Source organism: Chiloscyllium punctatum, chromosome 18 (genome assembly GCF_047496795.1).
Source record: "Chiloscyllium punctatum isolate Juve2018m chromosome 18, sChiPun1.3, whole genome shotgun sequence".
Taxonomy (NCBI): Eukaryota; Metazoa; Chordata; class Chondrichthyes; order Orectolobiformes; family Hemiscylliidae; genus Chiloscyllium; species Chiloscyllium punctatum.
In genome coordinates, this window is record NC_092756.1 from 50261373 (window position 1) to 50289307 (window position 27935).

At 46.3% G+C, this 27935-nt stretch overlaps 18 non-coding genes across 18 annotated transcripts; all 18 read left to right on the forward strand.

Annotated features, from left to right (window-relative positions):
* The first annotated feature begins 591 nt into the window (after positions 1–591).
* On the forward strand, positions 592–673 carry trnal-aag (transfer RNA leucine (anticodon AAG)). The gene has a single exon. It is a non-coding gene; the product is annotated as a tRNA-Leu (tRNA).
* Positions 674–1798: 1125 nt separating this feature from the next.
* trnav-uac (transfer RNA valine (anticodon UAC)) lies at positions 1799–1871 on the forward strand. Its single transcript has one exon. It is a non-coding gene; the product is annotated as a tRNA-Val (tRNA).
* A 1660-nt stretch (positions 1872–3531) lies between these two features.
* On the forward strand, positions 3532–3613 carry trnal-aag (transfer RNA leucine (anticodon AAG)). Its single transcript has one exon. It is a non-coding gene; the product is annotated as a tRNA-Leu (tRNA).
* A 1125-nt stretch (positions 3614–4738) lies between these two features.
* trnav-uac (transfer RNA valine (anticodon UAC)) lies at positions 4739–4811 on the forward strand. The gene has a single exon. It is a non-coding gene; the product is annotated as a tRNA-Val (tRNA).
* A 1660-nt stretch (positions 4812–6471) lies between these two features.
* Positions 6472–6553, forward strand: trnal-aag (transfer RNA leucine (anticodon AAG)). Its single transcript has one exon. It is a non-coding gene; the product is annotated as a tRNA-Leu (tRNA).
* A 1125-nt stretch (positions 6554–7678) lies between these two features.
* On the forward strand, positions 7679–7751 carry trnav-uac (transfer RNA valine (anticodon UAC)). The gene has a single exon. It is a non-coding gene; the product is annotated as a tRNA-Val (tRNA).
* Positions 7752–9411: 1660 nt separating this feature from the next.
* trnal-aag (transfer RNA leucine (anticodon AAG)) lies at positions 9412–9493 on the forward strand. Its single transcript has one exon. It is a non-coding gene; the product is annotated as a tRNA-Leu (tRNA).
* Positions 9494–10618: 1125 nt separating this feature from the next.
* Positions 10619–10691, forward strand: trnav-uac (transfer RNA valine (anticodon UAC)). Its single transcript has one exon. It is a non-coding gene; the product is annotated as a tRNA-Val (tRNA).
* Positions 10692–13558: 2867 nt separating this feature from the next.
* On the forward strand, positions 13559–13631 carry trnav-uac (transfer RNA valine (anticodon UAC)). Its single transcript has one exon. It is a non-coding gene; the product is annotated as a tRNA-Val (tRNA).
* Positions 13632–15291: 1660 nt separating this feature from the next.
* On the forward strand, positions 15292–15373 carry trnal-aag (transfer RNA leucine (anticodon AAG)). The gene has a single exon. It is a non-coding gene; the product is annotated as a tRNA-Leu (tRNA).
* A 1125-nt stretch (positions 15374–16498) lies between these two features.
* On the forward strand, positions 16499–16571 carry trnav-uac (transfer RNA valine (anticodon UAC)). The gene has a single exon. It is a non-coding gene; the product is annotated as a tRNA-Val (tRNA).
* Positions 16572–18231: 1660 nt separating this feature from the next.
* On the forward strand, positions 18232–18313 carry trnal-aag (transfer RNA leucine (anticodon AAG)). The gene has a single exon. It is a non-coding gene; the product is annotated as a tRNA-Leu (tRNA).
* A 1125-nt stretch (positions 18314–19438) lies between these two features.
* trnav-uac (transfer RNA valine (anticodon UAC)) lies at positions 19439–19511 on the forward strand. The gene has a single exon. It is a non-coding gene; the product is annotated as a tRNA-Val (tRNA).
* A 1660-nt stretch (positions 19512–21171) lies between these two features.
* trnal-aag (transfer RNA leucine (anticodon AAG)) lies at positions 21172–21253 on the forward strand. Its single transcript has one exon. It is a non-coding gene; the product is annotated as a tRNA-Leu (tRNA).
* Positions 21254–22378: 1125 nt separating this feature from the next.
* Positions 22379–22451, forward strand: trnav-uac (transfer RNA valine (anticodon UAC)). Its single transcript has one exon. It is a non-coding gene; the product is annotated as a tRNA-Val (tRNA).
* A 1660-nt stretch (positions 22452–24111) lies between these two features.
* Positions 24112–24193, forward strand: trnal-aag (transfer RNA leucine (anticodon AAG)). The gene has a single exon. It is a non-coding gene; the product is annotated as a tRNA-Leu (tRNA).
* Positions 24194–25318: 1125 nt separating this feature from the next.
* On the forward strand, positions 25319–25391 carry trnav-uac (transfer RNA valine (anticodon UAC)). Its single transcript has one exon. It is a non-coding gene; the product is annotated as a tRNA-Val (tRNA).
* Positions 25392–27051: 1660 nt separating this feature from the next.
* trnal-aag (transfer RNA leucine (anticodon AAG)) lies at positions 27052–27133 on the forward strand. The gene has a single exon. It is a non-coding gene; the product is annotated as a tRNA-Leu (tRNA).
* The last annotated feature ends 802 nt before the right edge of the window (positions 27134–27935 follow it).

Here is a 27935-nt window from a genome sequence, read left to right on the forward strand (position 1 = left end):
AGTGGCATCTCGAACCGGCCCCGAGGTCAGACCTTCCTCACAATGTAATCTGTCCTTCTCGGATTGTAATGCTACCTCCGGTTTTAGGGTGGAACATTCTTTGGGAACCTTATTCTGCAAAACAGACACAGTGACTGAAACTATGCTGCACGGTATGATTTGGGACACGGCCTGCTCAGCTTTGTGCATTTCCCCTGTAGTCCGGTGTGTTTCATGTTCCGTGTAAACGTGAAAGTTGTCCTGTTTCGAGCAATGGGTGAAATCATTGAGCAAAGCAAGAATCGAAATTGCAGTAATGTCAAGTAGCTCATGGTAATTTGACCCAATCATAATCGATCATATATTCTCACGCACTCACAGATACATCTGTAGCTGAATCGAAGTCTGAGAAGATAGACTCAGTTTACCAGTGATTTTTGTCTGGATTGATGGGCTATCGTTAACTGCTGAGAAATTGATATTGTAGACGGGCACATCCCAGCAGCTGTGCGAGTCGGAGAGGGATCATGGAACCCTTTTCACGTGAGTTTACATCTGTTGTTATGCAGGAACACAATTGGAAGTGCAAGAAAATGGAGTCGTGGGCGTGTTGGTAGTGTGGCCGAGCGGTCTAAGGCGCTGGATTAAGGCTCCAGTCTCGACAGAGGCGTGGGTTCGAATCCCACCGCTGCCATTTCTGCGGAGCAGCTAGTTTAAATGCTGTTTCGATCCCCTGCGGCATTTCTGTTTAAAACAGAAGCAAAATGAGTTTGCTTCCCGGGGAATTGATTGTGGTGTTGGTAAGTGCCGAATTTTCCAAAGTGTCTGTGCTGTCATGCTCGTGTTCGCCTCCCGCGCGGAAAATCGCCAGCGGCTCTACTCTTGCTTTCTGTTCCAGGCAAGTTGAGCTTTTACTGGAACCGAATGGAGACTGCTATTTCATCGTTGTTGCGAAACAGAGTCCTACGGTGACTCGACTCGTCGTTATTTGGTTTTCTGGCCAATGAGAAAATCGTTCCAATGTATTTCGATGTCATATGTTATTGAATTTCTCCCACTTCCTTCATTTCAGTCCTGGAGTCATCGGAAGGGAAAGGTAATCTAATCGAGACTGTGATTGGTGAAATTCACTTTTTATGGCCCATTCTTATTATGTTCTTTTTTTGTCTCTTTGCAGCATTGTCTGGGAAGTGATGGTGCACTCAGGCTCCAGTATGTTTGAAAGAGTAGTTTGGAATTGCCCTGTTGTTAGTTGTGTGATTACGTTATGGCTCATGCCCCCTGACTGTCTCACATTTAGCATTCAAGCTCGCTGTGTCTGAAAATGCATTTGGTTTTCCCGTTTTGTTTGTGTTCCGTGTTAAATGCTTTCTGTTTTGCGATTCGCTCAATACATTACGAATTAACAGGGTTTCTGAGGTAACTTCCAGCTGCAAAAATCCTCAACTGAGAATCTGGGAAATTTTCACGGAGTATGGTCAGTCGGAGCAAAAGTAAGGAAGTCGTTCGTTTCTGCAGTGTTTCACAATGCTACCTTTCCCGTGAGCAGTCGAACAGACGAAAAGATTTTGCCACAGACTGCGACGGTAAGCTCCGCAAAAACGTAATTCTTTAAAGCAGGTGTAAGCGACACAACGTTATTGGGGTACACCGCGTGGAAACAGATACTTCGGTGTATCTCGTCCATGCTCACCACATAGCCAAAATTAAACAAGTCCCATTAAACAACGAGCTAACGGAAACAGAAAGGTGAAAGGTCGAATGGCTTCAACTTTCAGTGCTGGATGCCACTGAGCTGCAGCGGGGACGACCGAGGCTTGTTTCTGTAGTGTAGTGGTCATCACGTTCGCCTTACACGCGAAAGGTCCCCAGTTCGAAACTGGGCAGAAACTGCTTTGCTCTTCAACTGCAGCCTTTGACATCGACAAGAACGGAGCTTTCTTGCTTGCTTTCCCATGTGCAAACCTGCCTTCGAGTTTGCTCGAAAAAATAATCGCTCGTAGTGCAATGCAATGCCGCTCCGTTTAATTACTGTGCAAAAGCATTGTAAAGTTTTTCTCCAACCTGGTTCTGATCATATGCCATTCTGTTTGAGAGTGTAGTTACCCCCTTCTGATCCTTCCACGAAAAGCATTACCGCATTCGCATTCCTTGCGCAGGCGGCCCGGTTCAAAGACAGGGAAGAAGCTGATGTGCTGGTGTCACAGTGCACCACGGATTCCTCAACTAGTCTGTCTGTCAAATGTATCCCAAAGTCGTCTCTGAAAGACCTCATTTGGAAGGTGTCTGTCGTTATTCAACGTGTGAGAATTGGCACCAGAGGTCCTGAATCATGTTTTGGAGCAGTTCGCACGTTAGTGGCTCATTCAATCAGCAACAGCAATGAAAGAAATTCCACTCTATGAGGAACCTCTGGACCTGTGCTTTCATAGCGTCGCTAGTATTAAGGTGCGCCCCGAGATCTAAGCCAGGTTGGAACGGAAACGGAGGAATCGACAGAGAGGCTACAGAATGACATCGCATCCATTTGGTTTTCATTAAATCACTGACGAGCAGGAAAATGTAAACGGGGAGGGCGAGTGGGGAAGTGAGGCAGTTGCAGCTCTGGAGAAAGTCCTTCGTTGTGATTCACTCAGCAACCAGAGACGTGACGGTGACTCAGGCGTGAGAGCTCTTCACATCGTGAACAAAAAGCAATCAAGGGCAGTTAGCACCTCTTCCGGAGTGGGGGTGGGGTGAGGTAATTACCTTTTGACTTCTGTTACTATGTTCGGAAACTGCCTTTTGGATTGAGGTGAAGAGAAACTGCATTTCTAAAAAGCACCATGGAACTTGTTAAACTTTATTGAGTCGCTTATTCTCATCGATTCCCACACAGGTTTCCAACTCAGTTGGTATCCATGAGGCTCATGTCCAGGTGCAATCTGCAGCAAATTGCACGGTAAGGTAAAAGGCAAGGAAAGTGGCATCTCGAACCGGCCCCGAGGTCAGACCTTCCTCACAATGTAATCTGTCCTTCTCGGATTGTAATGCTACCTCCGGTTTTAGGGTGGAACATTCTTTGGGAACCTTATTCTGCAAAACAGACACAGTGACTGAAACTATGCTGCACGGTATGATTTGGGACACGGCCTGCTCAGCTTTGTGCATTTCCCCTGTAGTCCGGTGTGTTTCATGTTCCGTGTAAACGTGAAAGTTGTCCTGTTTCGAGCAATGGGTGAAATCATTGAGCAAAGCAAGAATCGAAATTGCAGTAATGTCAAGTAGCTCATGGTAATTTGACCCAATCATAATCGATCATATATTCTCACGCACTCACAGATACATCTGTAGCTGAATCGAAGTCTGAGAAGATAGACTCAGTTTACCAGTGATTTTTGTCTGGATTGATGGGCTATCGTTAACTGCTGAGAAATTGATATTGTAGACGGGCACATCCCAGCAGCTGTGCGAGTCGGAGAGGGATCATGGAACCCTTTTCACGTGAGTTTACATCTGTTGTTATGCAGGAACACAATTGGAAGTGCAAGAAAATGGAGTCGTGGGCGTGTTGGTAGTGTGGCCGAGCGGTCTAAGGCGCTGGATTAAGGCTCCAGTCTCGTCAGAGGCGTGGGTTCGAATCCCACCGCTGCCATTTCTGCGGAGCAGCTAGTTTAAATGCTGTTTCGATCCCCTGCGGCATTTCTGTTTAAAACAGAAGCAAAGTGAGTTTGCTTCCCGGGGAATTGATTGTGGTGTTGGTAAGTGCCGAATTTTCCAAAGTGTCTGTGCTGTCATGCTCGTGTTCGCCTCCCGCGCGGAAAATCGCCAGCGGCTCTACTCTTGCTTTCTGTTCCAGGCAAGTTGAGCTTTTACTGGAACCGAATGGAGACTGCTATTTCATCGTTGTTGCGAAACAGAGTCCTACGGTGACTCGACTCGTCGTTATTTGGTTTTCTGGCCAATGAGAAAATCGTTCCAATGTATTTCGATGTCATATGTTATTGAATTTCTCCCACTTCCTTCATTTCAGTCCTGGAGTCATCGGAAGGGAAAGGTAATCTAATCGAGACTGTGATTGGTGAAATTCACTTTTTATGGCCCATTCTTATTATGTTCTTTTTTTGTCTCTTTGCAGCATTGTCTGGGAAGTGATGGTGCACTCAGGCTCCAGTATGTTTGAAAGAGTAGTTTGGAATTGCCCTGTTGTTAGTTGTGTGATTACGTTATGGCTCATGCCCCCTGACTGTCTCACATTTAGCATTCAAGCTCGCTGTGTCTGAAAATGCATTTGGTTTTCCCGTTTTGTTTGTGTTCCGTGTTAAATGCTTTCTGTTTTGCGATTCGCTCAATACATTACGAATTAACAGGGTTTCTGAGGTAACTTCCAGCTGCAAAAATCCTCAACTGAGAATCTGGGAAATTTTCACGGAGTATGGTCAGTCGGAGCAAAAGTAAGGAAGTCGTTCGTTTCTGCAGTGTTTCACAATGCTACCTTTCCCGTGAGCAGTCGAACAGACGAAAAGATTTTGCCACAGACTGCGACGGTAAGCTCCGCAAAAACGTAATTCTTTAAAGCAGGTGTAAGCGACACAACGTTATTGGGGTACACCGCGTGGAAACAGATACTTCGGTGTATCTCGTCCATGCTCACCACATAGCCAAAATTAAACAAGTCCCATTAAACAACGAGCTAACGGAAACAGAAAGGTGAAAGGTCGAATGGCTTCAACTTTCAGTGCTGGATGCCACTGAGCTGCAGCGGGGACGACCGAGGCTTGTTTCTGTAGTGTAGTGGTCATCACGTTCGCCTTACACGCGAAAGGTCCCCAGTTCGAAACTGGGCAGAAACTGCTTTGCTCTTCAACTGCAGCCTTTGACATCGACAAGAACGGAGCTTTCTTGCTTGCTTTCCCATGTGCAAACCTGCCTTCGAGTTTGCTCGAAAAAATAATCGCTCGTAGTGCAATGCAATGCCGCTCCGTTTAATTACTGTGCAAAAGCATTGTAAAGTTTTTCTCCAACCTGGTTCTGATCATATGCCATTCTGTTTGAGAGTGTAGTTACCCCCTTCTGATCCTTCCACGAAAAGCATTACCGCATTCGCATTCCTTGCGCAGGCGGCCCGGTTCAAAGACAGGGAAGAAGCTGATGTGCTGGTGTCACAGTGCACCACGGATTCCTCAACTAGTCTGTCTGTCAAATGTATCCCAAAGTCGTCTCTGAAAGACCTCATTTGGAAGGTGTCTGTCGTTATTCAACGTGTGAGAATTGGCACCAGAGGTCCTGAATCATGTTTTGGAGCAGTTCGCACGTTAGTGGCTCATTCAATCAGCAACAGCAATGAAAGAAATTCCACTCTCAGAGGAACCTCTGGACCTGTGCTTTCATAGCGTCGCTAGTATTAAGGTGCGCCCCGAGATCTAAGCCAGGTTGGAACGGAAACGGAGGAATCGACAGAGAGGCTACAGAATGACATCGCATCCATTTGGTTTTCATTAAATCACTGACGAGCAGGAAAATGTAAACGGGGAGGGCGAGTGGGGAAGTGAGGCAGTTGCAGCTCTGGAGAAAGTCCTTCGTTGTGATTCACTCAGCAACCAGAGACGTGACGGTGACTCAGGCGTGAGAGCTCTTCACATCGTGAACAAAAAGCAATCAAGGGCAGTTAGCACCTCTTCCGGAGTGGGGGTGGGGTGAGGTAATTACCTTTTGACTTCTGTTACTATGTTCGGAAACTGCCTTTTGGATTGAGGTGAAGAGAAACTGCATTTCTAAAAAGCACCATGGAACTTGTTAAACTTTATTGAGTCGCTTATTCTCATCGATTCCCACACAGGTTTCCAACTCAGTTGGTATCCATGAGGCTCATGTCCAGGTGCAATCTGCAGCAAATTGCACGGTAAGGTAAAAGGCAAGGAAAGTGGCATCTCGAACCGGCCCCGAGGTCAGACCTTCCTCACAATGTAATCTGTCCTTCTCGGATTGTAATGCTACCTCCGGTTTTAGGGTGGAACATTCTTTGGGAACCTTATTCTGCAAAACAGACACAGTGACTGAAACTATGCTGCACGGTATGATTTGGGACACGGCCTGCTCAGCTTTGTGCATTTCCCCTGTAGTCCGGTGTGTTTCATGTTCCGTGTAAACGTGAAAGTTGTCCTGTTTCGAGCAATGGGTGAAATCATTGAGCAAAGCAAGAATCGAAATTGCAGTAATGTCAAGTAGCTCATGGTAATTTGACCCAATCATAATCGATCATATATTCTCACGCACTCACAGATACATCTGTAGCTGAATCGAAGTCTGAGAAGATAGACTCAGTTTACCAGTGATTTTTGTCTGGATTGATGGGCTATCGTTAACTGCTGAGAAATTGATATTGTAGACGGGCACATCCCAGCAGCTGTGCGAGTCGGAGAGGGATCATGGAACCCTTTTCACGTGAGTTTACATCTGTTGTTATGCAGGAACACAATTGGAAGTGCAAGAAAATAGAGTCGTGGCCGTGTTGGTAGTGTGGCCGAGCGGTCTAAGGCGCTGGATTAAGGCTCCAGTCTCGACAGAGGCGTGGGTTCGAATCCCACCGCTGCCATTTCTGCGGAGCAGCTAGTTTAAATGCTGTTTCGATCCCCTGCGGCATTTCTGTTTAAAACAGAAGCAAAATGAGTTTGCTTCCCGGGGAATTGATTGTGGTGTTGGTAAGTGCCGAATTTTCCAAAGTGTCTGTGCTGTCATGCTCGTGTTCGCCTCCCGCGCGGAAAATCGCCAGCGGCTCTACTCTTGCTTTCTGTTCCAGGCAAGTTGAGCTTTTACTGGAACCGAATGGAGACTGCTATTTCATCGTTGTTGCGAAACAGAGTCCTACGGTGACTCGACTCGTCGTTATTTGGTTTTCTGGCCAATGAGAAAATCGTTCCAATGTATTTCGATGTCATATGTTATTGAATTTCTCCCACTTCCTTCATTTCAGTCCTGGAGTCATCGGAAGGGAAAGGTAATCTAATCGAGACTGTGATTGGTGAAATTCACTTTTTATGGCCCATTCTTATTATGTTCTTTTTTTGTCTCTTTGCAGCATTGTCTGGGAAGTGATGGTGCACTCAGGCTCCAGTATGTTTGAAAGAGTAGTTTGGAATTGCCCTGTTGTTAGTTGTGTGATTACGTTATGGCTCATGCCCCCTGACTGTCTCACATTTAGCATTCAAGCTCGCTGTGTCTGAAAATGCATTTGGTTTTCCCGTTTTGTTTGTGTTCCGTGTTAAATGCTTTCTGTTTTGCGATTCGCTCAATACATTACGAATTAACAGGGTTTCTGAGGTAACTTCCAGCTGCAAAAATCTTCAACTGAGAATCTGGGAAATTTTCACGGAGTATGGTCAGTCGGAGCAAAAGTAAGGAAGTCGTTCGTTTCTGCAGTGTTTCACAATGCTACCTTTCCCGTGAGCAGTCGAACAGACGAAAAGATTTTGCCACAGACTGCGACGGTAAGCTCCGCAAAAACGTAATTCTTTAAAGCAGGTGTAAGCGACACAACGTTATTGGGGTACACCGCGTGGAAACAGATACTTCGGTGTATCTCGTCCATGCTCACCACATAGCCAAAATTAAACAAGTCCCATTAAACAACGAGCTAACGGAAACAGAAAGGTGAAAGGTCGAATGGCTTCAACTTTCAGTGCTGGATGCCACTGAGCTGCAGCGGGGACGACCGAGGCTTGTTTCTGTAGTGTAGTGGTCATCACGTTCGCCTTACACGCGAAAGGTCCCCAGTTCGAAACTGGGCAGAAACTGCTTTGCTCTTCAACTGCAGCCTTTGACATCGACAAGAACGGAGCTTTCTTGCTTGCTTTCCCATGTGCAAACCTGCCTTCGAGTTTGCTCGAAAAAATAATCGCTCGTAGTGCAATGCAATGCCGCTCCGTTTAATTACTGTGCAAAAGCATTGTAAAGTTTTTCTCCAACCTGGTTCTGATCATATGCCATTCTGTTTGAGAGTGTAGTTACCCCCTTCTGATCCTTCCACGAAAAGCATTACCGCATTCGCATTCCTTGCGCAGGCGGCCCGGTTCAAAGACAGGGAAGAAGCTGATGTGCTGGTGTCACAGTGCACCACGGATTCCTCAACTAGTCTGTCTGTCAAATGTATCCCAAAGTCGTCTCTGAAAGACCTCATTTGGAAGGTGTCTGTCGTTATTCAACGTGTGAGAATTGGCACCAGAGGTCCTGAATCATGTTTTGGAGCAGTTCGCACGTTAGTGGCTCATTCAATCAGCAACAGCAATGAAAGAAATTCCACTCTATGAGGAACCTCTGGACCTGTGCTTTCATAGCGTCGCTAGTATTAAGGTGCGCCCCGAGATCTAAGCCAGGTTGGAACGGAAACGGAGGAATCGACAGAGAGGCTACAGAATGACATCGCATCCATTTGGTTTTCATTAAATCACTGACGAGCAGGAAAATGTAAACGGGGAGGGCGAGTGGGGAAGTGAGGCAGTTGCAGCTCTGGAGAAAGTCCTTCGTTGTGATTCACTCAGCAACCAGAGACGTGACGGTGACTCAGGCGTGAGAGCTCTTCACATCGTGAACAAAAAGCAATCAAGGGCAGTTAGCACCTCTTCCGGAGTGGGGGTGGGGTGAGGTAATTACCTTTTGACTTCTGTTACTATGTTCGGAAACTGCCTTTTGGATTGAGGTGAAGAGAAACTGCATTTCTAAAAAGCACCATGGAACTTGTTAAACTTTATTGAGTCGCTTATTCTCATCGATTCCCACACAGGTTTCCAACTCAGTTGGTATCCATGAGGCTCATGTCCAGGTGCAATCTGCAGCAAATTGCACGGTAAGGTAAAAGGCAAGGAAAGTGGCATCTCGAACCGGCCCCGAGGTCAGACCTTCCTCACAATGTAATCTGTCCTTCTCGGATTGTAATGCTACCTCCGGTTTTAGGGTGGAACATTCTTTGGGAACCTTATTCTGCAAAACAGACACAGTGACTGAAACTATGCTGCACGGTATGATTTGGGACACGGCCTGCTCAGCTTTGTGCATTTCCCCTGTAGTCCGGTGTGTTTCATGTTCCGTGTAAACGTGAAAGTTGTCCTGTTTCGAGCAATGGGTGAAATCATTGAGCAAAGCAAGAATCGAAATTGCAGTAATGTCAAGTAGCTCATGGTAATTTGACCCAATCATAATCGATCATATATTCTCACGCACTCACAGATACATCTGTAGCTGAATCGAAGTCTGAGAAGATAGACTCAGTTTACCAGTGATTTTTGTCTGGATTGATGGGCTATCGTTAACTGCTGAGAAATTGATATTGTAGACGGGCACATCCCAGCAGCTGTGCGAGTCGGAGAGGGATCATGGAACCCTTTTCACGTGAGTTTACATCTGTTGTTATGCAGGAACACAATTGGAAGTGCAAGAAAATGGAGTCGTGGGCGTGTTGGTAGTGTGGCCGAGCGATCTAAGGCGCTGGATTAAGGCTCCAGTCTCGTCAGAGGCGTGGGTTCGAATCCCACCGCTGCCATTTCTGCGGAGCAGCTAGTTTAAATGCTGTTTCGATCCCCTGCGGCATTTCTGTTTAAAACAGAAGCAAAGTGAGTTTGCTTCCCGGGGAATTGATTGTGGTGTTGGTAAGTGCCGAATTTTCCAAAGTGTCTGTGCTGTCATGCTCGTGTTCGCCTCCCGCGCGGAAAATCGCCAGCGGCTCTACTCTTGCTTTCTGTTCCAGGCAAGTTGAGCTTTTACTGGAACCGAATGGAGACTGCTATTTCATCGTTGTTGCGAAACAGAGTCCTACGGTGACTCGACTCGTCGTTATTTGGTTTTCTGGCCAATGAGAAAATCGTTCCAATGTATTTCGATGTCATATGTTATTGAATTTCTCCCACTTCCTTCATTTCAGTCCTGGAGTCATCGGAAGGGAAAGGTAATCTAATCGAGACTGTGATTGGTGAAATTCACTTTTTATGGCCCATTCTTATTATGTTCTTTTTTTGTCTCTTTGCAGCATTGTCTGGGAAGTGATGGTGCACTCAGGCTCCAGTATGTTTGAAAGAGTAGTTTGGAATTGCCCTGTTGTTAGTTGTGTGATTACGTTATGGCTCATGCCCCCTGACTGTCTCACATTTAGCATTCAAGCTCGCTGTGTCTGAAAATGCATTTGGTTTTCCCGTTTTGTTTGTGTTCCGTGTTAAATGCTTTCTGTTTTGCGATTCGCTCAATACATTACGAATTAACAGGGTTTCTGAGGTAACTTCCAGCTGCAAAAATCCTCAACTGAGAATCTGGGAAATTTTCACGGAGTATGGTCAGTCGGAGCAAAAGTAAGGAAGTCGTTCGTTTCTGCAGTGTTTCACAATGCTACCTTTCCCGTGAGCAGTCGAACAGACGAAAAGATTTTGCCACAGACTGCGACGGTAAGCTCCGCAAAAACGTAATTCTTTAAAGCAGGTGTAAGCGACACAACGTTATTGGGGTACACCGCGTGGAAACAGATACTTCGGTGTATCTCGTCCATGCTCACCACATAGCCAAAATTAAACAAGTCCCATTAAACAACGAGCTAACGGAAACAGAAAGGTGAAAGGTCGAATGGCTTCAACTTTCAGTGCTGGATGCCACTGAGCTGCAGCGGGGACGACCGAGGCTTGTTTCTGTAGTGTAGTGGTCATCACGTTCGCCTTACACGCGAAAGGTCCCCAGTTCGAAACTGGGCAGAAACTGCTTTGCTCTTCAACTGCAGCCTTTGACATCGACAAGAACGGAGCTTTCTTGCTTGCTTTCCCATGTGCAAACCTGCCTTCGAGTTTGCTCGAAAAAATAATCGCTCGTAGTGCAATGCAATGCCGCTCCGTTTAATTACTGTGCAAAAGCATTGTAAAGTTTTTCTCCAACCTGGTTCTGATCATATGCCATTCTGTTTGAGAGTGTAGTTACCCCCTTCTGATCCTTCCACGAAAAGCATTACCGCATTCGCATTCCTTGCGCAGGCGGCCCGGTTCAAAGACAGGGAAGAAGCTGATGTGCTGGTGTCACAGTGCACCACGGATTCCTCAACTAGTCTGTCTGTCAAATGTATCCCAAAGTCGTCTCTGAAAGACCTCATTTGGAAGGTGTCTGTCGTTATTCAACGTGTGAGAATTGGCACCAGAGGTCCTGAATCATGTTTTGGAGCAGTTCGCACGTTAGTGGCTCATTCAATCAGCAACAGCAATGAAAGAAATTCCACTCTCAGAGGAACCTCTGGACCTGTGCTTTCATAGCGTCGCTAGTATTAAGGTGCGCCCCGAGATCTAAGCCAGGTTGGAACGGAAACGGAGGAATCGACAGAGAGGCTACAGAATGACATCGCATCCATTTGGTTTTCATTAAATCACTGACGAGCAGGAAAATGTAAACGGGGAGGGCGAGTGGGGAAGTGAGGCAGTTGCAGCTCTGGAGAAAGTCCTTCGTTGTGATTCACTCAGCAACCAGAGACGTGACGGTGACTCAGGCGTGAGAGCTCTTCACATCGTGAACAAAAAGCAATCAAGGGCAGTTAGCACCTCTTCCGGAGTGGGGGTGGGGTGAGGTAATTACCTTTTGACTTCTGTTACTATGTTCGGAAACTGCCTTTTGGATTGAGGTGAAGAGAAACTGCATTTCTAAAAAGCACCATGGAACTTGTTAAACTTTATTGAGTCGCTTATTCTCATCGATTCCCACACAGGTTTCCAACTCAGTTGGTATCCATGAGGCTCATGTCCAGGTGCAATCTGCAGCAAATTGCACGGTAAGGTAAAAGGCAAGGAAAGTGGCATCTCGAACCGGCCCCGAGGTCAGACCTTCCTCACAATGTAATCTGTCCTTCTCGGATTGTAATGCTACCTCCGGTTTTAGGGTGGAACATTCTTTGGGAACCTTATTCTGCAAAACAGACACAGTGACTGAAACTATGCTGCACGGTATGATTTGGGACACGGCCTGCTCAGCTTTGTGCATTTCCCCTGTAGTCCGGTGTGTTTCATGTTCCGTGTAAACGTGAAAGTTGTCCTGTTTCGAGCAATGGGTGAAATCATTGAGCAAAGCAAGAATCGAAATTGCAGTAATGTCAAGTAGCTCATGGTAATTTGACCCAATCATAATCGATCATATATTCTCACGCACTCACAGATACATCTGTAGCTGAATCGAAGTCTGAGAAGATAGACTCAGTTTACCAGTGATTTTTGTCTGGATTGATGGGCTATCGTTAACTGCTGAGAAATTGATATTGTAGACGGGCACATCCCAGCAGCTGTGCGAGTCGGAGAGGGATCATGGAACCCTTTTCACGTGAGTTTACATCTGTTGTTATGCAGGAACACAATTGGAAGTGCAAGAAAATGGAGTCGTGGGCGTGTTGGTAGTGTGGCCGAGCGGTCTAAGGCGCTGGATTAAGCCTCCAGTCTCGTCAGAGGCGTGGGTTCGGATCCCACCGCTGCCATTTCTGCGGAGCAGCTAGTTTAAATGCTGTTTCGATCCCCTGCGGCATTTCTGTTTAAAACAGAAGCAAAGTGAGTTTGCTTCCCGGGGAATTGATTGTGGTGTTGGTAAGTGCCGAATTTTCCAAAGTGTCTGTGCTGTCATGCTCGTGTTCGCCTCCCGCGCGGAAAATCGCCAGCGGCTCTACTCTTGCTTTCTGTTCCAGGCAAGTTGAGCTTTTACTGGAACCGAATGGAGACTGGTATTTCATCGTTGTTGCGAAACAGAGTCCTACGGTGACTCGACTCGTCGTTATTTGGTTTTCTGGCCAATGAGAAAATCGTTCCAATGTATTTCGATGTCATATGTTATTGAATTTCTCCCACTTCCTTCATTTCAGTCCTGGAGTCATCGGAAGGGAAAGGTAATCTAATCGAGACTGTGATTGGTGAAATTCACTTTTTATGGCCCATTCTTATTATGTTCTTTTCTTGTCTCTTTGCAGCATTGTCTGGGAAGTGGTGGTGCACTCAGGCTCCAGTATGTTTGAAAGAGTAGTTTGGAATTGCCCTGTTGTTAGTTGTGTGATTACGTTATGGCTCATGCCCCCTGACTGTCTCACATTTAGCATTCAAGCTCGCTGTGTCTGAAAATGCATTTGGTTTTCCCGTTTTGTTTGTGTTCCGTGTTAAATGCTTTCTGTTTTGCGATTCGCTCAATACATTACGAATTAACAGGGTTTCTGAGGTAACTTCCAGCTGCAAAAATCCTCAACTGAGAATCTGGGAAATTTTCACGGAGTATGGTCAGTCGGAGCAAAAGTAAGGAAGTCGTTCGTTTCTGCAGTGTTTCACAATGCTACCTTTCCCGTGAGCAGTCGAACAGACGAAAAGATTTTGCCACAGACTGCGACGGTAAGCTCCGCAAAAACGTAATTCTTTAAAGCAGGTGTAAGCGACACAACGTTATTGGGGTACACCGCGTGGAAACAGATACTTCGGTGTATCTCGTCCATGCTCACCACATAGCCAAAATTAAACAAGTCCCATTAAACAACGAGCTAACGGAAACAGAAAGGTGAAAGGTCGAATGGCTTCAACTTTCAGTGCTGGATGCCACTGAGCTGCAGCGGGGACGACCGAGGCTTGTTTCTGTAGTGTAGTGGTCATCACGTTCGCCTTACACGCGAAAGGTCCCCAGTTCGAAACTGGGCAGAAACTGCTTTGCTCTTCAACTGCAGCCTTTGACATCGACAAGAACGGAGCTTTCTTGCTTGCTTTCCCATGTGCAAACCTGCCTTCGAGTTTGCTCGAAAAAATAATCGCTCGTAGTGCAATGCAATGCCGCTCCGTTTAATTACTGTGCAAAAGCATTGTAAAGTTTTTCTCCAACCTGGTTCTGATCATATGCCATTCTGTTTGAGAGTGTAGTTACCCCCTTCTGATCCTTCCACGAAAAGCATTACCGCATTCGCATTCCTTGCGCAGGCGGCCCGGTTCAAAGACAGGGAAGAAGCTGATGTGCTGGTGTCACAGTGCACCACGGATTCCTCAACTAGTCTGTCTGTCAAATGTATCCCAAAGTCGTCTCTGAAAGACCTCATTTGGAAGGTGTCTGTCGTTATTCAACGTGTGAGAATTGGCACCAGAGGTCCTGAATCATGTTTTGGAGCAGTTCGCACGTTAGTGGCTCATTCAATCAGCAACAGCAATGAAAGAAATTCCACTCTCAGAGGAACCTCTGGACCTGTGCTTTCATAGCGTCGCTAGTATTAAGGTGCGCCCCGAGATCTAAGCCAGGTTGGAACGGAAACGGAGGAATCGACAGAGAGGCTACAGAATGACATCGCATCCATTTGGTTTTCATTAAATCACTGACGAGCAGGAAAATGTAAACGGGGAGGGCGAGTGGGGAAGTGAGGCAGTTGCAGCTCTGGAGAAAGTCCTTCGTTGTGATTCACTCAGCAACCAGAGACGTGACGGTGACTCAGGCGTGAGAGCTCTTCACATCGTGAACAAAAAGCAATCAAGGGCAGTTAGCACCTCTTCCGGAGTGGGGGTGGGGTGAGGTAATTACCTTTTGACTTCTGTTACTATGTTCGGAAACTGCCTTTTGGATTGAGGTGAAGAGAAACTGCATTTCTAAAAAGCACCATGGAACTTGTTAAACTTTATTGAGTCGCTTATTCTCATCGATTCCCACACAGGTTTCCAACTCAGTTGGTATCCATGAGGCTCATGTCCAGGTGCAATCTGCAGCAAATTGCACGGTTAGGTAAAAGGCAAGGAAAGTGGCCTCTCGAACCGGCCCCGAGGTCAGACCTTCCTCACAATGTAATCTGTCCTTCTCGGATTGTAATGCTACCTCCGGTTTTAGGGTGGAACATTCTTTGGGAACCTTATTCTGCAAAACAGACACAGTGACTGAAACTATGCTGCACGGTATGATTTGGGACACGGCCTGCTCAGCTTTGTGCATTTCCCCTGTAGTCCGGTGTGTTTCATGTTCCGTGTAAACGTGAAAGTTGTCCTGTTTCGAGCAATGGGTGAAATCATTGAGCAAAGCAAGAATCGAAATTGCAGTAATGTCAAGTAGCTCATGGTAATTTGACCCAATCATAATCGATCATATATTCTCACGCACTCACAGATACATCTGTAGCTGAATCGAAGTCTGAGAAGATAGACTCAGTTTACCAGTGATTTTTGTCTGGATTGATGGGCTATCGTTAACTGCTGAGAAATTGATATTGTAGACGGGCACATCCCAGCAGCTGTGCGAGTCGGAGAGGGATCATGGAACCCTTTTCACGTGAGTTTACATCTGTTGTTATGCAGGAACACAATTGGAAGTGCAAGAAAATAGAGTCGTGGCCGTGTTGGTAGTGTGGCCGAGCGGTCTAAGGCGCTGGATTAAGGCTCCAGTCTCGACAGAGGCGTGGGTTCGAATCCCACCGCTGCCATTTCTGCGGAGCAGCTAGTTTAAATGCTGTTTCGATCCCCTGCGGCATTTCTGTTTAAAACAGAAGCAAAATGAGTTTGCTTCCCGGGGAATTGATTGTGGTGTTGGTAAGTGCCGAATTTTCCAAAGTGTCTGTGCTGTCATGCTCGTGTTCGCCTCCCGCGCGGAAAATCGCCAGCGGCTCTACTCTTGCTTTCTGTTCCAGGCAAGTTGAGCTTTTACTGGAACCGAATGGAGACTGCTATTTCATCGTTGTTGCGAAACAGAGTCCTACGGTGACTCGACTCGTCGTTATTTGGTTTTCTGGCCAATGAGAAAATCGTTCCAATGTATTTCGATGTCATATGTTATTGAATTTCTCCCACTTCCTTCATTTCAGTCCTGGAGTCATCGGAAGGGAAAGGTAATCTAATCGAGACTGTGATTGGTGAAATTCACTTTTTATGGCCCATTCTTATTATGTTCTTTTTTTGTCTCTTTGCAGCATTGTCTGGGAAGTGATGGTGCACTCAGGCTCCAGTATGTTTGAAAGAGTAGTTTGGAATTGCCCTGTTGTTAGTTGTGTGATTACGTTATGGCTCATGCCCCCTGACTGTCTCACATTTAGCATTCAAGCTCGCTGTGTCTGAAAATGCATTTGGTTTTCCCGTTTTGTTTGTGTTCCGTGTTAAATGCTTTCTGTTTTGCGATTCGCTCAATACATTACGAATTAACAGGGTTTCTGAGGTAACTTCCAGCTGCAAAAATCCTCAACTGAGAATCTGGGAAATTTTCACGGAGTATGGTCAGTCGGAGCAAAAGTAAGGAAGTCGTTCGTTTCTGCAGTGTTTCACAATGCTACCTTTCCCGTGAGCAGTCGAACAGACGAAAAGATTTTGCCACAGACTGCGACGGTAAGCTCCGCAAAAACGTAATTCTTTAAAGCAGGTGTAAGCGACACAACGTTATTGGGGTACACCGCGTGGAAACAGATACTTCGGTGTATCTCGTCCATGCTCACCACATAGCCAAAATTAAACAAGTCCCATTAAACAACGAGCTAACGGAAACAGAAAGGTGAAAGGTCGAATGGCTTCAACTTTCAGTGCTGGATGCCACTGAGCTGCAGCGGGGACGACCGAGGCTTGTTTCTGTAGTGTAGTGGTCATCACGTTCGCCTTACACGCGAAAGGTCCCCAGTTCGAAACTGGGCAGAAACTGCTTTGCTCTTCAACTGCAGCCTTTGACATCGACAAGAACGGAGCTTTCTTGCTTGCTTTCCCATGTGCAAACCTGCCTTCGAGTTTGCTCGAAAAAATAATCGCTCGTAGTGCAATGCAATGCCGCTCCGTTTAATTACTGTGCAAAAGCATTGTAAAGTTTTTCTCCAACCTGGTTCTGATCATATGCCATTCTGTTTGAGAGTGTAGTTACCCCCTTCTGATCCTTCCACGAAAAGCATTACCGCATTCGCATTCCTTGCGCAGGCGGCCCGGTTCAAAGACAGGGAAGAAGCTGATGTGCTGGTGTCACAGTGCACCACGGATTCCTCAACTAGTCTGTCTGTCAAATGTATCCCAAAGTCGTCTCTGAAAGACCTCATTTGGAAGGTGTCTGTCGTTATTCAACGTGTGAGAATTGGCACCAGAGGTCCTGAATCATGTTTTGGAGCAGTTCGCACGTTAGTGGCTCATTCAATCAGCAACAGCAATGAAAGAAATTCCACTCTCAGAGGAACCTCTGGACCTGTGCTTTCATAGCGTCGCTAGTATTAAGGTGCGCCCCGAGATCTAAGCCAGGTTGGAACGGAAACGGAGGAATCGACAGAGAGGCTACAGAATGACATCGCATCCATTTGGTTTTCATTAAATCACTGACGAGCAGGAAAATGTAAACGGGGAGGGCGAGTGGGGAAGTGAGGCAGTTGCAGCTCTGGAGAAAGTCCTTCGTTGTGATTCACTCAGCAACCAGAGACGTGACGGTGACTCAGGCGTGAGAGCTCTTCACATCGTGAACAAAAAGCAATCAAGGGCAGTTAGCACCTCTTCCGGAGTGGGGGTGGGGTGAGGTAATTACCTTTTGACTTCTGTTACTATGTTCGGAAACTGCCTTTTGGATTGAGGTGAAGAGAAACTGCATTTCTAAAAAGCACCATGGAACTTGTTAAACTTTATTGAGTCGCTTATTCTCATCGATTCCCACACAGGTTTCCAACTCAGTTGGTATCCATGAGGCTCATGTCCAGGTGCAATCTGCAGCAAATTGCACGGTAAGGTAAAAGGCAAGGAAAGTGGCATCTCGAACCGGCCCCGAGGTCAGACCTTCCTCACAATGTAATCTGTCCTTCTCGGATTGTAATGCTACCTCCGGTTTTAGGGTGGAACATTCTTTGGGAACCTTATTCTGCAAAACAGACACAGTGACTGAAACTATGCTGCACGGTATGATTTGGGACACGGCCGGCTCAGCTTTGTGCATTTCCCCTGTAGTCCGGTGTGTTTCATGTTCCGTGTAAACGTGAAAGTTGTCCTGTTTCGAGCAATGGGTGAAATCATTGAGCAAAGCAAGAATCGAAATTGCAGTAATGTCAAGTAGCTCATGGTAATTTGACCCAATCATAATCGATCATATATTCTCACGCACTCACAGATACATCTGTAGCTGAATCGAAGTCTGAGAAGATAGACTCAGTTTACCAGTGATTTTTGTCTGGATTGATGGGCTATCGTTAACTGCTGAGAAATTGATATTGTAGACGGGCACATCCCAGCAGCTGTGCGAGTCGGAGAGGGATCATGGAACCCTTTTCACGTGAGTTTACATCTGTTGTTATGCAGGAACACAATTGGAAGTGCAAGAAAATGGAGTCGTGGGCGTGTTGGTAGTGTGGCCGAGCGGTCTAAGGCGCTGGATTAAGCCTCCAGTCTCGTCAGAGGCGTGGGTTCGAATCCCACCGCTGCCATTTCTGCGGAGCAGCTAGTTTAAATGCTGTTTCGATCCCCTGCGGCATTTCTGTTTAAAACAGAAGCAAAGTGAGTTTGCTTCCCGGGGAATTGATTGTGGTGTTGGTAAGTGCCGAATTTTCCAAAGTGTCTGTGCTGTCATGCTCGTGTTCGCCTCCCGCGCGGAAAATCGCCAGCGGCTCTACTCTTGCTTTCTGTTCCAGGCAAGTTGAGCTTTTACTGGAACCGAATGGAGACTGCTATTTCATCGTTGTTGCGAAACAGAGTCCTACGGTGACTCGACTCGTCGTTATTTGGTTTTCTGGCCAATGAGAAAATCGTTCCAATGTATTTCGATGTCATATGTTATTGAATTTCTCCCACTTCCTTCATTTCAGTCCTGGAGTCATCGGAAGGGAAAGGTAATCTAATCGAGACTGTGATTGGTGAAATTCACTTTTTATGGCCCATTCTTATTATGTTCTTTTTTTGTCTCTTTGCAGCATTGTCTGGGAAGTGATGGTGCACTCAGGCTCCAGTATGTTTGAAAGAGTAGTTTGGAATTGCCCTGTTGTTAGTTGTGTGATTACGTTATGGCTCATGCCCCCTGACTGTCTCACATTTAGCATTCAAGCTCGCTGTGTCTGAAAATGCATTTGGTTTTCCCGTTTTGTTTGTGTTCCGTGTTAAATGCTTTCTGTTTTGCGATTCGCTCAATACATTACGAATTAACAGGGTTTCTGAGGTAACTTCCAGCTGCAAAAATCCTCAACTGAGAATCTGGGAAATTTTCACGGAGTATGGTCAGTCGGAGCAAAAGTAAGGAAGTCGTTCGTTTCTGCAGTGTTTCACAATGCTACCTTTCCCGTGAGCAGTCGAACAGACGAAAAGATTTTGCCACAGACTGCGACGGTAAGCTCCGCAAAAACGTAATTCTTTAAAGCAGGTGTAAGCGACACAACGTTATTGGGGTACACCGCGTGGAAACAGATACTTCGGTGTATCTCGTCCATGCTCACCACATAGCCAAAATTAAACAAGTCCCATTAAACAACGAGCTAACGGAAACAGAAAGGTGAAAGGTCGAATGGCTTCAACTTTCAGTGCTGGATGCCACTGAGCTGCAGCGGGGACGACCGAGGCTTGTTTCTGTAGTGTAGTGGTCATCACGTTCGCCTTACACGCGAAAGGTCCCCAGTTCGAAACTGGGCAGAAACTGCTTTGCTCTTCAACTGCAGCCTTTGACATCGACAAGAACGGAGCTTTCTTGCTTGCTTTCCCATGTGCAAACCTGCCTTCGAGTTTGCTCGAAAAAATAATCGCTCGTAGTGCAATGCAATGCCGCTCCGTTTAATTACTGTGCAAAAGCATTGTAAAGTTTTTCTCCAACCTGGTTCTGATCATATGCCATTCTGTTTGAGAGTGTAGTTACCCCCTTCTGATCCTTCCACGAAAAGCATTACCGCATTCGCATTCCTTGCGCAGGCGGCCCGGTTCAAAGACAGGGAAGAAGCTGATGTGCTGGTGTCACAGTGCACCACGGATTCCTCAACTAGTCTGTCTGTCAAATGTATCCCAAAGTCGTCTCTGAAAGACCTCATTTGGAAGGTGTCTGTCGTTATTCAACGTGTGAGAATTGGCACCAGAGGTCCTGAATCATGTTTTGGAGCAGTTCGCACGTTAGTGGCTCATTCAATCAGCAACAGCAATGAAAGAAATTCCACTCTCAGAGGAACCTCTGGACCTGTGCTTTCATAGCGTCGCTAGTATTAAGGTGCGCCCCGAGATCTAAGCCAGGTTGGAACGGAAACGGAGGAATCGACAGAGAGGCTACAGAATGACATCGCATCCATTTGGTTTTCATTAAATCACTGACGAGCAGGAAAATGTAAACGGGGAGGGCGAGTGGGGAAGTGAGGCAGTTGCAGCTCTGGAGAAAGTCCTTCGTTGTGATTCACTCAGCAACCAGAGACGTGACGGTGACTCAGGCGTGAGAGCTCTTCACATCGTGAACAAAAAGCAATCAAGGGCAGTTAGCACCTCTTCCGGAGTGGGGGTGGGGTGAGGTAATTACCTTTTGACTTCTGTTACTATGTTCGGAAACTGCCTTTTGGATTGAGGTGAAGAGAAACTGCATTTCTAAAAAGCACCATGGAACTTGTTAAACTTTATTGAGTCGCTTATTCTCATCGATTCCCACACAGGTTTCCAACTCAGTTGGTATCCATGAGGCTCATGTCCAGGTGCAATCTGCAGCAAATTGCACGGTAAGGTAAAAGGCAAGGAAAGTGGCATCTCGAACCGGCCCCGAGGTCAGACCTTCCTCACAATGTAATCTGTCCTTCTCGGATTGTAATGCTACCTCCGGTTTTAGGGTGGAACATTCTTTGGGAACCTTATTCTGCAAAACAGACACAGTGACTGAAACTATGCTGCACGGTATGATTTGGGACACGGCCTGCTCAGCTTTGTGCATTTCCCCTGTAGTCCGGTGTGTTTCATGTTCCGTGTAAACGTGAAAGTTGTCCTGTTTCGAGCAATGGGTGAAATCATTGAGCAAAGCAAGAATCGAAATTGCAGTAATGTCAAGTAGCTCATGGTAATTTGACCCAATCATAATCGATCATATATTCTCACGCACTCACAGATACATCTGTAGCTGAATCGAAGTCTGAGAAGATAGACTCAGTTTACCAGTGATTTTTGTCTGGATTGATGGGCTATCGTTAACTGCTGAGAAATTGATATTGTAGACGGGCACATCCCAGCAGCTGTGCGAGTCGGAGAGGGATCATGGAACCCTTTTCACGTGAGTTTACATCTGTTGTTATGCAGGAACACAATTGGAAGTGCAAGAAAATGGAGTCGTGGGCGTGTTGGTAGTGTGGCCGAGCGGTCTAAGGCGCTGGATTAAGCCTCCAGTCTCGTCAGAGGCGTGGGTTCGAATCCCACCGCTGCCATTTCTGCGGAGCAGCTAGTTTAAATGCTGTTTCGATCCCCTGCGGCATTTCTGTTTAAAACAGAAGCAAAGTGAGTTTGCTTCCCGGGGAATTGATTGTGGTGTTGGTAAGTGCCGAATTTTCCAAAGTGTCTGTGCTGTCATGCTCGTGTTCGCCTCCCGCGCGGAAAATCGCCAGCGGCTCTACTCTTGCTTTCTGTTCCAGGCAAGTTGAGCTTTTACTGGAACCGAATGGAGACTGGTATTTCATCGTTGTTGCGAAACAGAGTCCTACGGTGACTCGACTCGTCGTTATTTGGTTTTCTGGCCAATGAGAAAATCGTTCCAATGTATTTCGATGTCATATGTTATTGAATTTCTCCCACTTCCTTCATTTCAGTCCTGGAGTCATCGGAAGGGAAAGGTAATCTAATCGAGACTGTGATTGGTGAAATTCACTTTTTATGGCCCATTCTTATTATGTTCTTTTCTTGTCTCTTTGCAGCATTGTCTGGGAAGTGGTGGTGCACTCAGGCTCCAGTATGTTTGAAAGAGTAGTTTGGAATTGCCCTGTTGTTAGTTGTGTGATTACGTTATGGCTCATGCCCCCTGACTGTCTCACATTTAGCATTCAAGCTCGCTGTGTCTGAAAATGCATTTGGTTTTCCCGTTTTGTTTGTGTTCCGTGTTAAATGCTTTCTGTTTTGCGATTCGCTCAATACATTACGAATTAACAGGGTTTCTGAGGTAACTTCCAGCTGCAAAAATCCTCAACTGAGAATCTGGGAAATTTTCACGGAGTATGGTCAGTCGGAGCAAAAGTAAGGAAGTCGTTCGTTTCTGCAGTGTTTCACAATGCTACCTTTCCCGTGAGCAGTCGAACAGACGAAAAGATTTTGCCACAGACTGCGACGGTAAGCTCCGCAAAAACGTAATTCTTTAAAGCAGGTGTAAGCGACACAACGTTATTGGGGTACACCGCGTGGAAACAGATACTTCGGTGTATCTCGTCCATGCTCACCACATAGCCAAAATTAAACAAGTCCCATTAAACAACGAGCTAACGGAAACAGAAAGGTGAAAGGTCGAATGGCTTCAACTTTCAGTGCTGGATGCCACTGAGCTGCAGCGGGGACGACCGAGGCTTGTTTCTGTAGTGTAGTGGTCATCACGTTCGCCTTACACGCGAAAGGTCCCCAGTTCGAAACTGGGCAGAAACTGCTTTGCTCTTCAACTGCAGCCTTTGACATCGACAAGAACGGAGCTTTCTTGCTTGCTTTCCCATGTGCAAACCTGCCTTCGAGTTTGCTCGAAAAAATAATCGCTCGTAGTGCAATGCAATGCCGCTCCGTTTAATTACTGTGCAAAAGCATTGTAAAGTTTTTCTCCAACCTTGTTCTGATCATATGCCATTCTGTTTGAGAGTGTAGTTACCCCCTTCTGATCCTTCCACGAAAAGCATTACCGCATTCGCATTCCTTGCGCAGGCGGCCCGGTTCAAAGACAGGGAAGAAGCTGATGTGCTGGTGTCACAGTGCACCACGGATTCCTCAACTAGTCTGTCTGTCAAATGTATCCCAAAGTCGTCTCTGAAAGACCTCATTTGGAAGGTGTCTGTCGTTATTCAACGTGTGAGAATTGGCACCAGAGGTCCTGAATCATGTTTTGGAGCAGTTCGCACGTTAGTGGCTCATTCAATCAGCAACAGCAATGAAAGAAATTCCACTCTCAGAGGAACCTCTGGACCTGTGCTTTCATAGCGTCGCTAGTATTAAGGTGCGCCCCGAGATCTAAGCCAGGTTGGAACGGAAACGGAGGAATCGACAGAGAGGCTACAGAATGACATCGCATCCATTTGGTTTTCATTAAATCACTGACGAGCAGGAAAATGTAAACGGGGAGGGCGAGTGGGGAAGTGAGGCAGTTGCAGCTCTGGAGAAAGTCCTTCGTTGTGATTCACTCAGCAACCAGAGACGTGACGGTGACTCAGGCGTGAGAGCTCTTCACATCGTGAACAAAAAGCAATCAAGGGCAGTTAGCACCTCTTCCGGAGTGGGGGTGGGGTGAGGTAATTACCTTTTGACTTCTGTTACTATGTTCGGAAACTGCCTTTTGGATTGAGGTGAAGAGAAACTGCATTTCTAAAAAGCACCATGGAACTTGTTAAACTTTATTGAGTCGCTTATTCTCATCGATTCCCACACAGGTTTCCAACTCAGTTGGTATCCATGAGGCTCATGTCCAGGTGCAATCTGCAGCAAATTGCACGGTTAGGTAAAAGGCAAGGAAAGTGGCCTCTCGAACCGGCCCCGAGGTCAGACCTTCCTCACAATGTAATCTGTCCTTCTCGGATTGTAATGCTACCTCCGGTTTTAGGGTGGAACATTCTTTGGGAACCTTATTCTGCAAAACAGACACAGTGACTGAAACTATGCTGCACGGTATGATTTGGGACACGGCCTGCTCAGCTTTGTGCATTTCCCCTGTAGTCCGGTGTGTTTCATGTTCCGTGTAAACGTGAAAGTTGTCCTGTTTCGAGCAATGGGTGAAATCATTGAGCAAAGCAAGAATCGAAATTGCAGTAATGTCAAGTAGCTCATGGTAATTTGACCCAATCATAATCGATCATATATTCTCACGCACTCACAGATACATCTGTAGCTGAATCGAAGTCTGAGAAGATAGACTCAGTTTACCAGTGATTTTTGTCTGGATTGATGGGCTATCGTTAACTGCTGAGAAATTGATATTGTAGACGGGCACATCCCAGCAGCTGTGCGAGTCGGAGAGGGATCATGGAACCCTTTTCACGTGAGTTTACATCTGTTGTTATGCAGGAACACAATTGGAAGTGCAAGAAAATAGAGTCGTGGCCGTGTTGGTAGTGTGGCCGAGCGGTCTAAGGCGCTGGATTAAGGCTCCAGTCTCGACAGAGGCGTGGGTTCGAATCCCACCGCTGCCATTTCTGCGGAGCAGCTAGTTTAAATGCTGTTTCGATCCCCTGCGGCATTTCTGTTTAAAACAGAAGCAAAATGAGTTTGCTTCCCGGGGAATTGATTGTGGTGTTGGTAAGTGCCGAATTTTCCAAAGTGTCTGTGCTGTCATGCTCGTGTTCGCCTCCCGCGCGGAAAATCGCCAGCGGCTCTACTCTTGCTTTCTGTTCCAGGCAAGTTGAGCTTTTACTGGAACCGAATGGAGACTGCTATTTCATCGTTGTTGCGAAACAGAGTCCTACGGTGACTCGACTCGTCGTTATTTGGTTTTCTGGCCAATGAGAAAATCGTTCCAATGTATTTCGATGTCATATGTTATTGAATTTCTCCCACTTCCTTCATTTCAGTCCTGGAGTCATCGGAAGGGAAAGGTAATCTAATCGAGACTGTGATTGGTGAAATTCACTTTTTATGGCCCATTCTTATTATGTTCTTTTTTTGTCTCTTTGCAGCATTGTCTGGGAAGTGATGGTGCACTCAGGCTCCAGTATGTTTGAAAGAGTAGTTTGGAATTGCCCTGTTGTTAGTTGTGTGATTACGTTATGGCTCATGCCCCCTGACTGTCTCACATTTAGCATTCAAGCTCGCTGTGTCTGAAAATGCATTTGGTTTTCCCGTTTTGTTTGTGTTCCGTGTTAAATGCTTTCTGTTTTGCGATTCGCTCAATACATTACGAATTAACAGGGTTTCTGAGGTAACTTCCAGCTGCAAAAATCCTCAACTGAGAATCTGGGAAATTTTCACGGAGTATGGTCAGTCGGAGCAAAAGTAAGGAAGTCGTTCGTTTCTGCAGTGTTTCACAATGCTACCTTTCCCGTGAGCAGTCGAACAGACGAAAAGATTTTGCCACAGACTGCGACGGTAAGCTCCGCAAAAACGTAATTCTTTAAAGCAGGTGTAAGCGACACAACGTTATTGGGGTACACCGCGTGGAAACAGATACTTCGGTGTATCTCGTCCATGCTCACCACATAGCCAAAATTAAACAAGTCCCATTAAACAACGAGCTAACGGAAACAGAAAGGTGAAAGGTCGAATGGCTTCAACTTTCAGTGCTGGATGCCACTGAGCTGCAGCGGGGACGACCGAGGCTTGTTTCTGTAGTGTAGTGGTCATCACGTTCGCCTTACACGCGAAAGGTCCCCAGTTCGAAACTGGGCAGAAACTGCTTTGCTCTTCAACTGCAGCCTTTGACATCGACAAGAACGGAGCTTTCTTGCTTGCTTTCCCATGTGCAAACCTGCCTTCGAGTTTGCTCGAAAAAATAATCGCTCGTAGTGCAATGCAATGCCGCTCCGTTTAATTACTGTGCAAAAGCATTGTAAAGTTTTTCTCCAACCTGGTTCTGATCATATGCCATTCTGTTTGAGAGTGTAGTTACCCCCTTCTGATCCTTCCACGAAAAGCATTACCGCATTCGCATTCCTTGCGCAGGCGGCCCGGTTCAAAGACAGGGAAGAAGCTGATGTGCTGGTGTCACAGTGCACCACGGATTCCTCAACTAGTCTGTCTGTCAAATGTATCCCAAAGTCGTCTCTGAAAGACCTCATTTGGAAGGTGTCTGTCGTTATTCAACGTGTGAGAATTGGCACCAGAGGTCCTGAATCATGTTTTGGAGCAGTTCGCACGTTAGTGGCTCATTCAATCAGCAACAGCAATGAAAGAAATTCCACTCTCAGAGGAACCTCTGGACCTGTGCTTTCATAGCGTCGCTAGTATTAAGGTGCGCCCCGAGATCTAAGCCAGGTTGGAACGGAAACGGAGGAATCGACAGAGAGGCTACAGAATGACATCGCATCCATTTGGTTTTCATTAAATCACTGACGAGCAGGAAAATGTAAACGGGGAGGGCGAGTGGGGAAGTGAGGCAGTTGCAGCTCTGGAGAAAGTCCTTCGTTGTGATTCACTCAGCAACCAGAGACGTGACGGTGACTCAGGCGTGAGAGCTCTTCACATCGTGAACAAAAAGCAATCAAGGGCAGTTAGCACCTCTTCCGGAGTGGGGGTGGGGTGAGGTAATTACCTTTTGACTTCTGTTACTATGTTCGGAAACTGCCTTTTGGATTGAGGTGAAGAGAAACTGCATTTCTAAAAAGCACCATGGAACTTGTTAAACTTTATTGAGTCGCTTATTCTCATCGATTCCCACACAGGTTTCCAACTCAGTTGGTATCCATGAGGCTCATGTCCAGGTGCAATCTGCAGCAAATTGCACGGTTAGGTAAAAGGCAAGGAAAGTGGCCTCTCGAACCGGCCCCGAGGTCAGACCTTCCTCACAATGTAATCTGTCCTTCTCGGATTGTAATGCTACCTCCGGTTTTAGGGTGGAACATTCTTTGGGAACCTTATTCTGCAAAACAGACACAGTGACTGAAACTATGCTGCACGGTATGATTTGGGACACGGCCTGCTCAGCTTTGTGCATTTCCCCTGTAGTCCGGTGTGTTTCATGTTCCGTGTAAACGTGAAAGTTGTCCTGTTTCGAGCAATGGGTGAAATCATTGAGCAAAGCAAGAATCGAAATTGCAGTAATGTCAAGTAGCTCATGGTAATTTGACCCAATCATAATCGATCATATATTCTCACGCACTCACAGATACATCTGTAGCTGAATCGAAGTCTGAGAAGATAGACTCAGTTTACCAGTGATTTTTGTCTGGATTGATGGGCTATCGTTAACTGCTGAGAAATTGATATTGTAGACGGGCACATCCCAGCAGCTGTGCGAGTCGGAGAGGGATCATGGAACCCTTTTCACGTGAGTTTACATCTGTTGTTATGCAGGAACACAATTGGAAGTGCAAGAAAATAGAGTCGTGGCCGTGTTGGTAGTGTGGCCGAGCGGTCTAAGGCGCTGGATTAAGGCTCCAGTCTCGACAGAGGCGTGGGTTCGAATCCCACCGCTGCCATTTCTGCGGAGCAGCTAGTTTAAATGCTGTTTCGATCCCCTGCGGCATTTCTGTTTAAAACAGAAGCAAAATGAGTTTGCTTCCCGGGGAATTGATTGTGGTGTTGGTAAGTGCCGAATTTTCCAAAGTGTCTGTGCTGTCATGCTCGTGTTCGCCTCCCGCGCGGAAAATCGCCAGCGGCTCTACTCTTGCTTTCTGTTCCAGGCAAGTTGAGCTTTTACTGGAACCGAATGGAGACTGCTATTTCATCGTTGTTGCGAAACAGAGTCCTACGGTGACTCGACTCGTCGTTATTTGGTTTTCTGGCCAATGAGAAAATCGTTCCAATGTATTTCGATGTCATATGTTATTGAATTTCTCCCACTTCCTTCATTTCAGTCCTGGAGTCATCGGAAGGGAAAGGTAATCTAATCGAGACTGTGATTGGTGAAATTCACTTTTTATGGCCCATTCTTATTATGTTCTTTTTTTGTCTCTTTGCAGCATTGTCTGGGAAGTGATGGTGCACTCAGGCTCCAGTATGTTTGAAAGAGTAGTTTGGAATTGCCCTGTTGTTAGTTGTGTGATTACGTTATGGCTCATGCCCCCTGACTGTCTCACATTTAGCATTCAAGCTCGCTGTGTCTGAAAATGCATTTGGTTTTCCCGTTTTGTTTGTGTTCCGTGTTAAATGCTTTCTGTTTTGCGATTCGCTCAATACATTACGAATTAACAGGGTTTCTGAGGTAACTTCCAGCTGCAAAAATCCTCAACTGAGAATCTGGGAAATTTTCACGGAGTATGGTCAGTCGGAGCAAAAGTA